Below are 10,179 nucleotides of genomic sequence, written 5' to 3'. Positions count from 1 at the left end.
GGCGGGCTGAAATCAGAATCTGTAGGGAATCAGAGAAGTAATAAGGAGCCACTGAATGTTACAAAGTATTGTAGTTACATGGTATGATCTGCGCACCAGGAAAATTACTTTGACCCCTACAGGGAGGGTCAGTTGGGAAGGGAGAAGGATGGAATAGAAAGACAAAATGAATCACTCTCAACATGGGAGAGATGATGAGGGCTGGAACTAGGGAGGTGGCCCTGATCATGGAAAAAAGGAAAGGCATCTGAGAGAAGTGGGTCTGCAATGAACAGGACTTGGCCACTGACTTGTATTCTCCTATCAACCTTGCCAGGCAAACAAGAGTGAATATTATCTCCATTTTACAGAAGGGGAAATTGAGCATCTGAAGGGTTAAGACCATTCAATAAATACTTATGAAAGTCCCTACTATATGCAAGACTAGAGCCTTAGCCAGTGTATCACAGCAAGCTGTCATGGACAGATGACTGTGGAATTCATCCAATCTCTCAGCCTCAGTTTCCTCATTGATAAAAAAGGAAATAACACTACCTATAGTGCCTTTCTCACTACATTGGAAGGCTCAAAGGAGATTGTGGAGAGAAAGTGCCTGGTAAAGCTTGAAGTAAATTCCTAATTGCTTTCCAAGACCATACATAAATGACAGCTATTACTGCACTTATAATTATTGCTAGCAGGGCCAGGACAACCCAAGGTTTCTAATTCCAAAAGTGGTATGTTCAGTATTTCAAAGACCAACCAACATTTTCAGAAACCAGATCCTGTCAACCAAAATCCCATTCAGGCAACAGAACTAGAGGAGGAAGGAACCTGAGAACTGTAGACAGGCCTGGAAAGGGTTAAGCAACTTGTTCAGGGACATGGAATGAAAGGTAGAAGACCTAGGATTTTCACCTCTATCCCCTGGCTCCACATGCAGAGTGCTTCCCACTAGACAATACAGCCTGCTGGCCCTACTTGCTTAACACCATATCCAAATAGCTCTCTTTCTGTCTCTGCCTCTGTTTCTCTCTGTCTCTGTCTCCTCTTGTCTCTCTCTCTCTCCTTTCTTTCCCTCCCCCTTACACACACCACGCGAGCGCGCGCCCCTCCCCCTCAACCTCAATATCCCAGCTGCAGCCATCAGGCCCTGTTCTCCAGGCAGAAACAGAAGCCACAGGCTTAGGGAAAACCACCGGGCACCAGTCCAGTTCTGAAACCCGGCCCTTAAGGCAAAGAGAAGAGGTGCCTTTCTCTGGGATGCTACCTGAAATCTGCCTGTAGGTGGCGCCCTGGTTCATTCACTGCCGCAAGATCAGTCCGGGGCTCCAGGATTGCCTCCGACTTGCGCTCTCTGTTCAACCTGGTTAACTTGGTCCTTCCTTCCTTCCTTCCCTTCGTGCTTTTAATCAGGGAGCCCAAGCAACTGGAGAGCCCATTAAAGCGATCCATCCTATGTGGCCCCAGCCCTCCACCCCCACCCCAGCTGGCAGCACCTGGGGGACGCAGAGGGGAAGATGCTTCGCAGGAGGGACAAGAATGCTCTGGGCAGATAGGCAAAGGAAGGAGGTGGTCTCTAACCTTGACTTGCAGATGATCAGACTTGGGCTCTGGGCAAGTCACTCAACCTCTTCCAGCCTCGGTTTTCCCACCTGTAAAATGAAGAGGTAGGACTAAGTATTCTGTGATCTCAAATAAATTTATGAGGCAAATGTAAGGCAGAATTTTCTAATTACTGGAGATTCTTAAAAGCTGCCCTTGATATGACTGATTGTCCAAAGCAGGCCTCCCTGGCTATCAGTTCCCATTTCCCTAGTTTTAAGGCTGACAACTCACTTTAAACGTGATCTTCACAACAACCATGGGAAGTGGGTGCAATTATTTTCCCCATTTTGTCGATGAGGAAAGTGAGGCCAACAGGGGTTAAGCCACTTGCCCAGGATGATGTAACTCTATGAGTTCTTTCCTCTATTAGATTGTAAGTTTCTTGATGGAAAGGATTGTCGCTAATTTTTGTATTTGCATTTCCAGTGCCTGGTATGGTGCCCAGAAAATAGTAAATACTTTTGACATTCATATGTAAGGCTCATAAAACTCTTTAGAAACATTCTTTTATTTGAGCCTCACAACAACCCAGGAAGGTGGCTACTCTAGGTATTATTGAGTTCCATTTTACATAGAAGAAAACTGAGGCCCAAAAAAGTGTGCCTTTGGTCTCCTAAGCTTGTATCAGAATGATCATTGGAAGCCCAGTAGTCTCTCTACTACACACCAGTGCCTGCCATGTCTAAGACTCAAATTTGGTTTTAGTTGGCCACTGAAGTTCCTTCTAGCTATAAATTATAAGACATTTGGTTTATTCAAGAGTAGACACTGAAAATCAACTTAGGGTTTTGAGGACCTGGCAGGGGAGAGGCAAGGGACTGTTGAGGGAGAAGCCACCTGCAGGACAAGAAGGAGTTCTTTATCAGGAGGGAAGATGAGCTGCAGCCCTCATCTGAACCCCTACTTCTGCTCCCCTCACTCTTCTTCTGGACCCAAGCACAGACTCAGGCCCGGCCTCCTCAATTCCAATCCCCAAATTGGAAAGAAAACAACAAAAAGTCTAGAACAGACACCCCTGATGATCAGTTTCAGCTGGCACCCCAACCAGCAAGACTGAGAAGGACAAGAGGGAGTGTGTCAGCTGTACCCAGAGCCACAGTATGTCTTGGGTTGGCTTCAAGTCCCATCTTTGACACATACTGACAGGGTGACCCTGGACAAGTCATAGTGCTTTGGGCCACTGTGAACTGGAGAGCAGGCACTTATATATGGTAGTATAGCTTAAATGGAGTACCCTAACCCTATAAAATTATGGGTCTAGATAACTATGCATACATATATATGTAGGTAACAAGAAACATCATGTTTTAAGTTTTATAAAGTGCTTTTCACACTTCATTTCATACAGTATCCATTCTTTTGATAGGGTCAGAGAGAAAGCAAATTGTAAGTTTTCACTCAAAGCCAGCTAGTCAGAAGAAGGCTTGGGGGGAAAGAAGACAAGAAAGAAGGAACTGGTTTCTTTTACACTTTATTGCCCCCAGATTCAGGGAAGCTAATGAGGAAGGGAGCAGTGTGTTTGTTCGGGGAAGAGGGAGCCGGGGAGGGAGTAGCAGAGGAAGGGTAGTTTGGGTTTCCCAAGGCAGCTCCTTCAATAGTGGGCTCCGCTGCAGGAATTTCGGCAGCCGCGGTTTGCCTGTGGTTCCAGGTGTGTGCGTCGGTCTCGGGAATTAAGGAAAACTTAAGAGTTTCCAATAGTGCAGCCCGGCTTAGGTGACCTCTAGGAAGACAACCGTTTTGCTTCTCTCAGTGTAGAAGAAGCAGCTCATCGGGGGTGGGAAGGACCCCAGAAAGCAGAGGTTTTCATTCTGCTATCGTTAATAAAAAAAATCATCTTCTGACGGTCGGGTAGCGAGGTAAAAGAAATGGGTAGATCAAAAAGCTGCACGGAAAAACACTAACCTCGTAGTTCTTCTTTTAGCGATAATCTCTTACACCCCGCTCTTTACCCAGTTCTGAAACCTGGTCCAGAACATTTTCATTTGCTTCTTTGGAGAGTTCGAAATTGTTATCCATGAAACTGACAGCGGTCAGAGAGAACTCCAGCGGACGCCTCTCTTTAAAAAATAAAACTCTGTGAAGCTAAAGTTTTCCCTGGTCCCCAAAGGCAATAAAATGTCCCAAAGTTCATCGTTTAGAGGCAAAGATTGTTGCAAAGCTCAGTGTCTTTTCTTTGAAAACCAAAAACAAAACACTTGGAATGAAAGCTTTTCATCCATTTCAAGAAGCTTTTTAAGGTTTCCAGTAAGCAAACCGGTGGGAACAGCTGCTGAGGAAAGAAAAGCTGGGAGCGGGATGCCCCAACTAGCTTTATTTCAACCTTAGCTTCCTACATCTACTGTCATCTTTTGGAAACTTTCTACTCAAATTAAGATGAGGCTATCACCCCCATTTTGAAGTAGGGAGAAAGAGAAACAGAAGAGATCTGTAGGAGAGAGAAATTAACCGACTGCTAACTTTTTTTTCCCCCACAAGGCCCAGATATAATCCCTTAATGTACAGGAAAGGATCAGTCGGATAAGTCTCCAACTGCCTATTTCTTCAGATTGCTTGAAACTGTCCCAACGTTAGGATAAATAAGGCTCGTTCACAAATACAATCTCTCGAAAAAGTTCTAATTCGCTTTAAAGGCACCCGACCGACAAGGAGTGACCTCCTCCACCCGCCCGAGGACTTTCTTTGCTCCGGACTTTTCTTAGTAGGGTCGGTGGGGTTCTAACAGGCAGACTAGTTGAGCTGGGGTGTTCCAAAAGCTCTGGATGTCTGTGTACTAAGGAACAGAGAACCTGCTTTCGGGAGCTGAGTGGAGACAGAAAGAAAAGGCAGTTGGTACTGGGGTTCATTGATCATGTACATTTGGTGCTTCTTACCCTTTCTTTTTTTCTCTGTCTTTCCTTTCTTGTTCTTCTTTCATTTTTTCTTTCTTTTTTTCTCCTTCCTCTCTTTTTTCTTTCTCTTTGTTTCTTACTTTTTCTTTGTTTTTTTTTCTTCCTCCATTTCTTTCTACCTATCTTTCTTTCTTTCATAAAACAAACTAGAAATGGCATATTGAGGCAATCCCCCTGATGTTAAGCAAAGATAACAGACCGTATACATCAGTGTTTCCTACATTCATGCAGCTGCTCGGTGCCAAGAAACTATCAGAGTGTGCCGGGGAAAGAGGACAGGAGATTCGAGATTCGGCAGGAAAATAAAATATGACTTCCGCACCCCTTTACACACTTCTTTAGGGTGAAAACCAGTCAATTGCTCCTGGCTCCCCTGTAACTAAAACTGACATGCGTCGGGGCGCATGAGGAACTGGAAAGAAATTTGCGAGTAGATCTGGAGAGGAATAATAAGAGACCGCCACAATAGTGTGGTGTCCCCACGAGGGACAGGAACGTCGGACGGCCGGGGTTACTAGGCTGGAGAGGTGATGTAGAGAAGAGAAAGAGGGTTGTGGCGAAGACACCCTGCTTTCCTAGAGCAAACATTTGAAACTAGTCTCAAAGTCTGCAAGAAACCCCAGCGCCGCGGCTGATATAGCTTAGCCCAGTAATCGTTGGTACAAAGAGAGCCGTAAATAGATTTCTCTCGTGATCTCTGCAAACTTCTCTTTGCAAACTTTCCCCCCTGCCCGGGCCACCGACTTTTTGTCCCGATTTCTGCAGCTGCGCGGCCTTTTCAGAGCCCCATGAAACCCGTGCGTCCGCGATGCTGGAAAACCGCAAACTCGTCCCGAACTGTGCCTCTAACACCGAACACACAAAACGTAAACAGAGAGAGCGCTAAGGCTTCAGGTCCGTGGGGTGTCCAAATCCAGACATCCTGGGGAGGATGTGGACAGAATCTGGACGATTTTTTTGCTCTCAGAGCCCGTGTGTCTAGCCAGAATGGGCACCCACCCACGAATGTGTATCTGCACACACCTTCCCGAGATCTGAGGCGATCCTACCCGCTAGAGACTAAAGTTGTTGCTGTTGTTTTTTTCCAGAATGGTTATTCGGTGTCAAAGTGTGAGGTTGCTAGGGGCACTCCCAGCTTCCCCACCCCCTCCAACCCAGACAGTTACAAAACACGTGTGTGCGCGACTGGTCCTGGGGAAAGTCTGGTCTGGCTGCCTAAAAGTGGTGAAAAGTTTGCCTTTCTCCCAGCAACCCTGGAGGTCTGTTGGTCTGTTGTTTTCATAGTCTCTGCCGGCCTCCAGTGAGTCAGTCACCCCGATCCCCCGGCTTCACAGCCCCACAATCTCAAGACTTTGCGGTTCAGAAGTTAAAAACTGTGGTTTAGTCATTAATTAGAAAGGGACCCCCACCTTTTGTAATCGTTGATCACCTTCTTCAACTGGGCCTTACCTTGAAAGAGGATTTGCTTTTTCATGCACTGCTGGAAATTCACTCTCAGAGGCTCTACTTCTGAGAAAAGTTTCTTAAAAATTAGAGATATATTGCAATCTCATTAACTCTACAAGTGTGTGGTGAAGCAGACCCTTTTCTTGAAAGAACTGTGCTCTTTTGGAGAGGGCTTGGGACAAGAGAAGGATTGGATAGGATCCACTTCCCCAGAAAAGTGTTTTTCAAATGACCAGATTTTAAAAATATTAATAGAAGTCATAATAATCAGGCATACACGGAAATGCGCTAAAAAAAATCAACCCAAACTTACTCCCTGTTTTTTACAAGACACCCTGGAAATGTGTTTGGCAAGAAGTTTGCTGAGTTGGTTTAATCACAAATTAATGTTTAGATCTAGGCCCAGTCTTGGCCAAGTTTCCAGGGTTCCTACATGGAGTGGGGGACAGGAGGAGGGAATGGGGGAAGGGGAGAAAAATTTCTCACTTCACTGGTTGCCATTACTAAGTTGAGAGAGTCAGAGAGAGCCTTTCTTTTAAAGTACACTACTGTGTTTTGTGTCTCACCATCTCTTGCTGAAAGATCATGCAGAAGAATTACATTTTGCAGCTTTCAAGATGAAAGTAAGAAACAGTGCCTACTTTGGGCTCTCATGAGAGGATTTTTCTGGGGAAGGTCACAGGAGGGTAGAGGGGGAACACTCTCTCTGCATATTCCCCCACTTGGTTCTGGGTTCTCTCCTCAGCTCTTCCTTCCTAGCAGGGTAATACATCCTCCCAGTCATCACCTTCAGGCCTAAAGCCCACAGTTCTCATGACCCCAGCTCCCCCACCCTTCTCTTTCAGAACACTTTTCTCAAAGGGCCCTAATTCACCCCAATTGTCCATATTGGAGGGGTTGGAGCTAGGGGTGGAAACAACAGTCCACATGGCTGCTGAACTTTCTGTTACTGGATTTTCCTTACAAGAAAGCTAGTTTGATCACTTAGCTCACTGAGCCTGAGAGAAATCATTGTACTAAAAGGAGCCAATGAAATACTCTCCAGACTTCTTTCTATAGGAGGTCTCAGGATATTTTGCCAAAAAATTTATACTAGGCCAGTTATTTATTTTTTAGAAGGGCAGGGGTGGGGGGAGTAGGTGGGAGAAGATAGAAAGGGAATTTTGACAGGGAGGAGAAAAAAAGGACTTCCTTAATTCCCATGCATATAGTCTCTGTTCTAAGTTATTAGAATAACTTCTTCAGAGTTTCAACTTTGGGAAGTTGTCGGCTGAGAAAGCGGGTCAACTGCTTTCACGTTAAGGTGGTGGGGGGGGTGCATTGCAGTCCTGGATATTTTCGAAGGCCCTTTTTGGGATGCCTCCTATTTCAATATAGCCCACACACAGCCCAAAGTTGGAAGGAGAGGAAGCAGGTAAGGGATTGCTATAGAGGGCATAGAACTGAGGGTTTGGGATTTATTTAGTACTTGTGTTAATTAGATTGACCAAGGGATGATGTTTTATTTTGGTAGTGTTTGGATCAAAAATTACCTTCAGGATCCAGACAAGATGCTTTGGTCAGAGATGGGTGCTTCTACCAGCATCTGGTGCTACCCAGAACCCTCTCGATCTTTGGCCTGCAAGAATAAGACCATCCAACTTCCCTTTTCTCCTGCCTGGGCCTGGCAGGGGAGAAGCCCCGCCTGAGATGCACCTGGCTGGCATTCCTAACACCTCTGGCATCCAGCTGAGGGAAGAAAAGGCAGTTTTAGCAAGCTGTGTGGATTTAAAAGGAGGGGACAATGACCTAACTTTTCCAGGGCTCCAGTATTCAGCATGAAGAAGGTCCCTGCCTAACTCAATATTGGAATACCTAATATGCACACTTCTATAAAAACCACATTGTTCCCCCTCCCATACCTCCCAAATAGAGCCCTGGAGTGGAATCCTTAGGCATTATAGCTCCTTCACTCAAACCCATCCCTGCCATACACATTCCTCTTTTCATCAAGCTAGGAGGGGAATAATATAGAAAGGGCCTTAGAGATCATCCAGGCACAGGTCTTTATTTTGTGGATGAAGAAACTGAGGCCCAGGTTCCAGAACAGGAATGAGGCAAGGAGAGGACTCAGAATGTTCTACAAAACCAAACCCAGAATTCCATTTATTTTTCATTAAACCATTCCTGACTAGATATGAGATAGCGCAAAAAAGAGGTTTGGGACCAAACTGTATTCATCCTGCCTTGAGCTCTTTAAAGAAGAACAGAATGGATTGGAGAGAGGGTGGACAGCAAGGAAAAAAAGACATAGTTATAAGCTAGCTTCATTTAAGGAACCCAATATTTTAGAATAGTTTCTTCAAAGATTTTTCTCTTTCCCTCTTTCTTGAAAAGAACATGCATCCTAGTTGAGCAGGATTGGACTAAATAAAACATCAGCCCTGATTCTACTGAATTCCCCACCTTCCCCTTTTAGTAGCTGATTAAGGGTCAGACTGATTGATTTGGGTTAGGAAACATTGGGGTCTGGTATGAATCACCTAGCTGAGTAGAGTCTGTGGGCTTTAGAGTACCATCACGGAAGTCAGCCGACAGACTGATAAAACCTCCCTTAGGCTGATCTGGTCTGCAATTCGTGTGTCTAGGGTGCAGTATGGGACCTGTAGTTCGGACACTGCTGTCTCCCAACCTGGGCCCTGCCCTTGGAGAGTGTCCACACAGACGAAGCAGAGAACTTCGAAATTAACCAGATAATCTGGTCCATTCTTCCCCCAAGAGAGTGTTGACCCCCTTTAAGATCCAGGAATTCTCAATTTCCTGTTTCTATCCCCCAAAGCTTAGCACAACGCTTGGCACGTAGTAAATGCTAAATAATTTTTTCATTAATTCATTCATTAATATTTCCCTCGCAAGGAATTTTTTTTTCCTCTCTCCAAATCGTCTTCCTCAACGATCAGACTTGAGTCTTGACTCCTCCTAAGGAGACAGAGCCTGTAACTTGTCAAATAAACGGGAACATTACAAACCTAGAGTGTTTCTGAATCTCCTGCTCGAAAATCCCGGACGTTACCTTTAAGGAAGTCGGGTTCCCACCCCCTTCTCCCATCATGTGATAAGCAGATTGGGTGATCGTCCTCCTCAAATAGCGTTCCATGCGGAATCAATCGGTCCAAGCCAATAACAACCCTTTCCAGCAGGTACTTTCCTGAATGCTACAACCACCTGGGAGCTGTCTAATTCTAAGGGCATTGATGAGTATTTACAGCCACGGAGAACTCTAGAACCTCGATTCCTCAGAACCAGCCTAGAATCAGACAATGTACGAGCTGGATACCACCCGAGATCCCAACCCCCTCATTGGAAGGAGGAGGAAACCGCACCCCAAGAGAGAGGAAGTGACTGGCCCAAGGTCACACAACTGTGTAGGGGCAGAGCTAGGCCACAAATCCAGTAGTCCTGGCTCCCATTATGGGGCTTGGGTTTTGGGTTTTTGGCCCCGCGCTACTCCCGCTCACCGAGCAGAGACATTTTGACCAAGAACCCGGGCACGCACTCCATGCTTGGCATACAACACATAATATAGCAGAGGCCGTCTTACGCCTTCCTTACTTGCAGACGTTTCCCCAGGAATGTCTTCACCGCACGTCCTTCCCCTAGCAATCGCAGCAGCCGCCGGCTCCTCTCCACATGCGTGCGCCTTGGCGAAGTAGACAGTTAGCCTAGCTGAACCGAAAGTGCGCATTTCTCCCCGTCTTAAAAAAATAAATAAATAAACTCAACAACCGGAAAGCGGGCTTTGTTTGACTTGTAAGTGATCGGATTCCTTCTGGAGGCTGCGCTCCGCCACTCAGTTTCCCTGAGACGTGACTGTCGCGCAGTCTAGCTTTGTTCAGACTTTATTTCTCCTCGGGCTGCGTCGCCGGCTCGGGTCCCACAGCAAAGGCTGAGGGTGGGGCGGTGGGTCGGGGTGCTGGAGGAGAGGGTAGGGTTGGGCGGGGGGACAGGGCCCTCCCCTCCCCCCCATACACAGTAACTACTGCCGCAGGCATGCCACGGCCGGGCGAGCCCTCACACACGTGTGGAATGCCCATGCAGCTATGGGGAGGGGGCGAGCGCGCGGGTGTCTGCCCGTGTGTCTCCGTGTGTGTGTGGACGCGCGTGTAGACCATTTAAAGTGACAGCACGACCAGACTGACCAAGGCCGAAGCCCGGGCCACTGCTGCGGGCCCATCTTTCAGCGCGCCAGTGTTTTCGCCTGCTTCCTTCAACTGCTGCG

General features: G+C 46.6%; 1 long non-coding RNA gene across 5 annotated transcripts in view; it reads right to left on the bottom strand.

Annotated features, from left to right (window-relative positions):
* LOC138165283 (uncharacterized) overlaps positions 1-9,886 on the bottom strand; it is a 112,942-nt gene extending 103,056 nt beyond the window's left edge. For 2 of the 5 annotated variants that reach the window (XR_011169330.1, XR_011169327.1), the window contains exons 1-2: positions 9,513-9,886; positions 1,564-1,634 (exon numbers count right to left, since the gene is read on the bottom strand). This is a non-coding gene — a long non-coding RNA (uncharacterized lncRNA). Of the gene's footprint in view, positions 1-1,563; positions 1,635-5,924; positions 7,440-9,512 lie in introns of those variants that run through there. The other 3 variants (XR_011169329.1, XR_011169328.1, XR_011169331.1) reach the window with 3 other exon arrangements.
* Between the last annotated feature and the right edge of the window lie 293 nt (positions 9,887-10,179).

The sequence above is a fragment of the Petaurus breviceps genome, unplaced genomic scaffold (genome assembly GCF_028583685.1).
Source record: "Petaurus breviceps papuanus isolate PSGF00001 unplaced genomic scaffold, PetGlider_PUasm1.0 208, whole genome shotgun sequence".
Lineage (NCBI taxonomy): Eukaryota > Metazoa > Chordata > Mammalia > Diprotodontia > Petauridae > Petaurus > Petaurus breviceps.
Note: the sequence above shows the minus strand (reverse complement) of the source record. Positions and strands in the feature narration are given on the sequence as shown.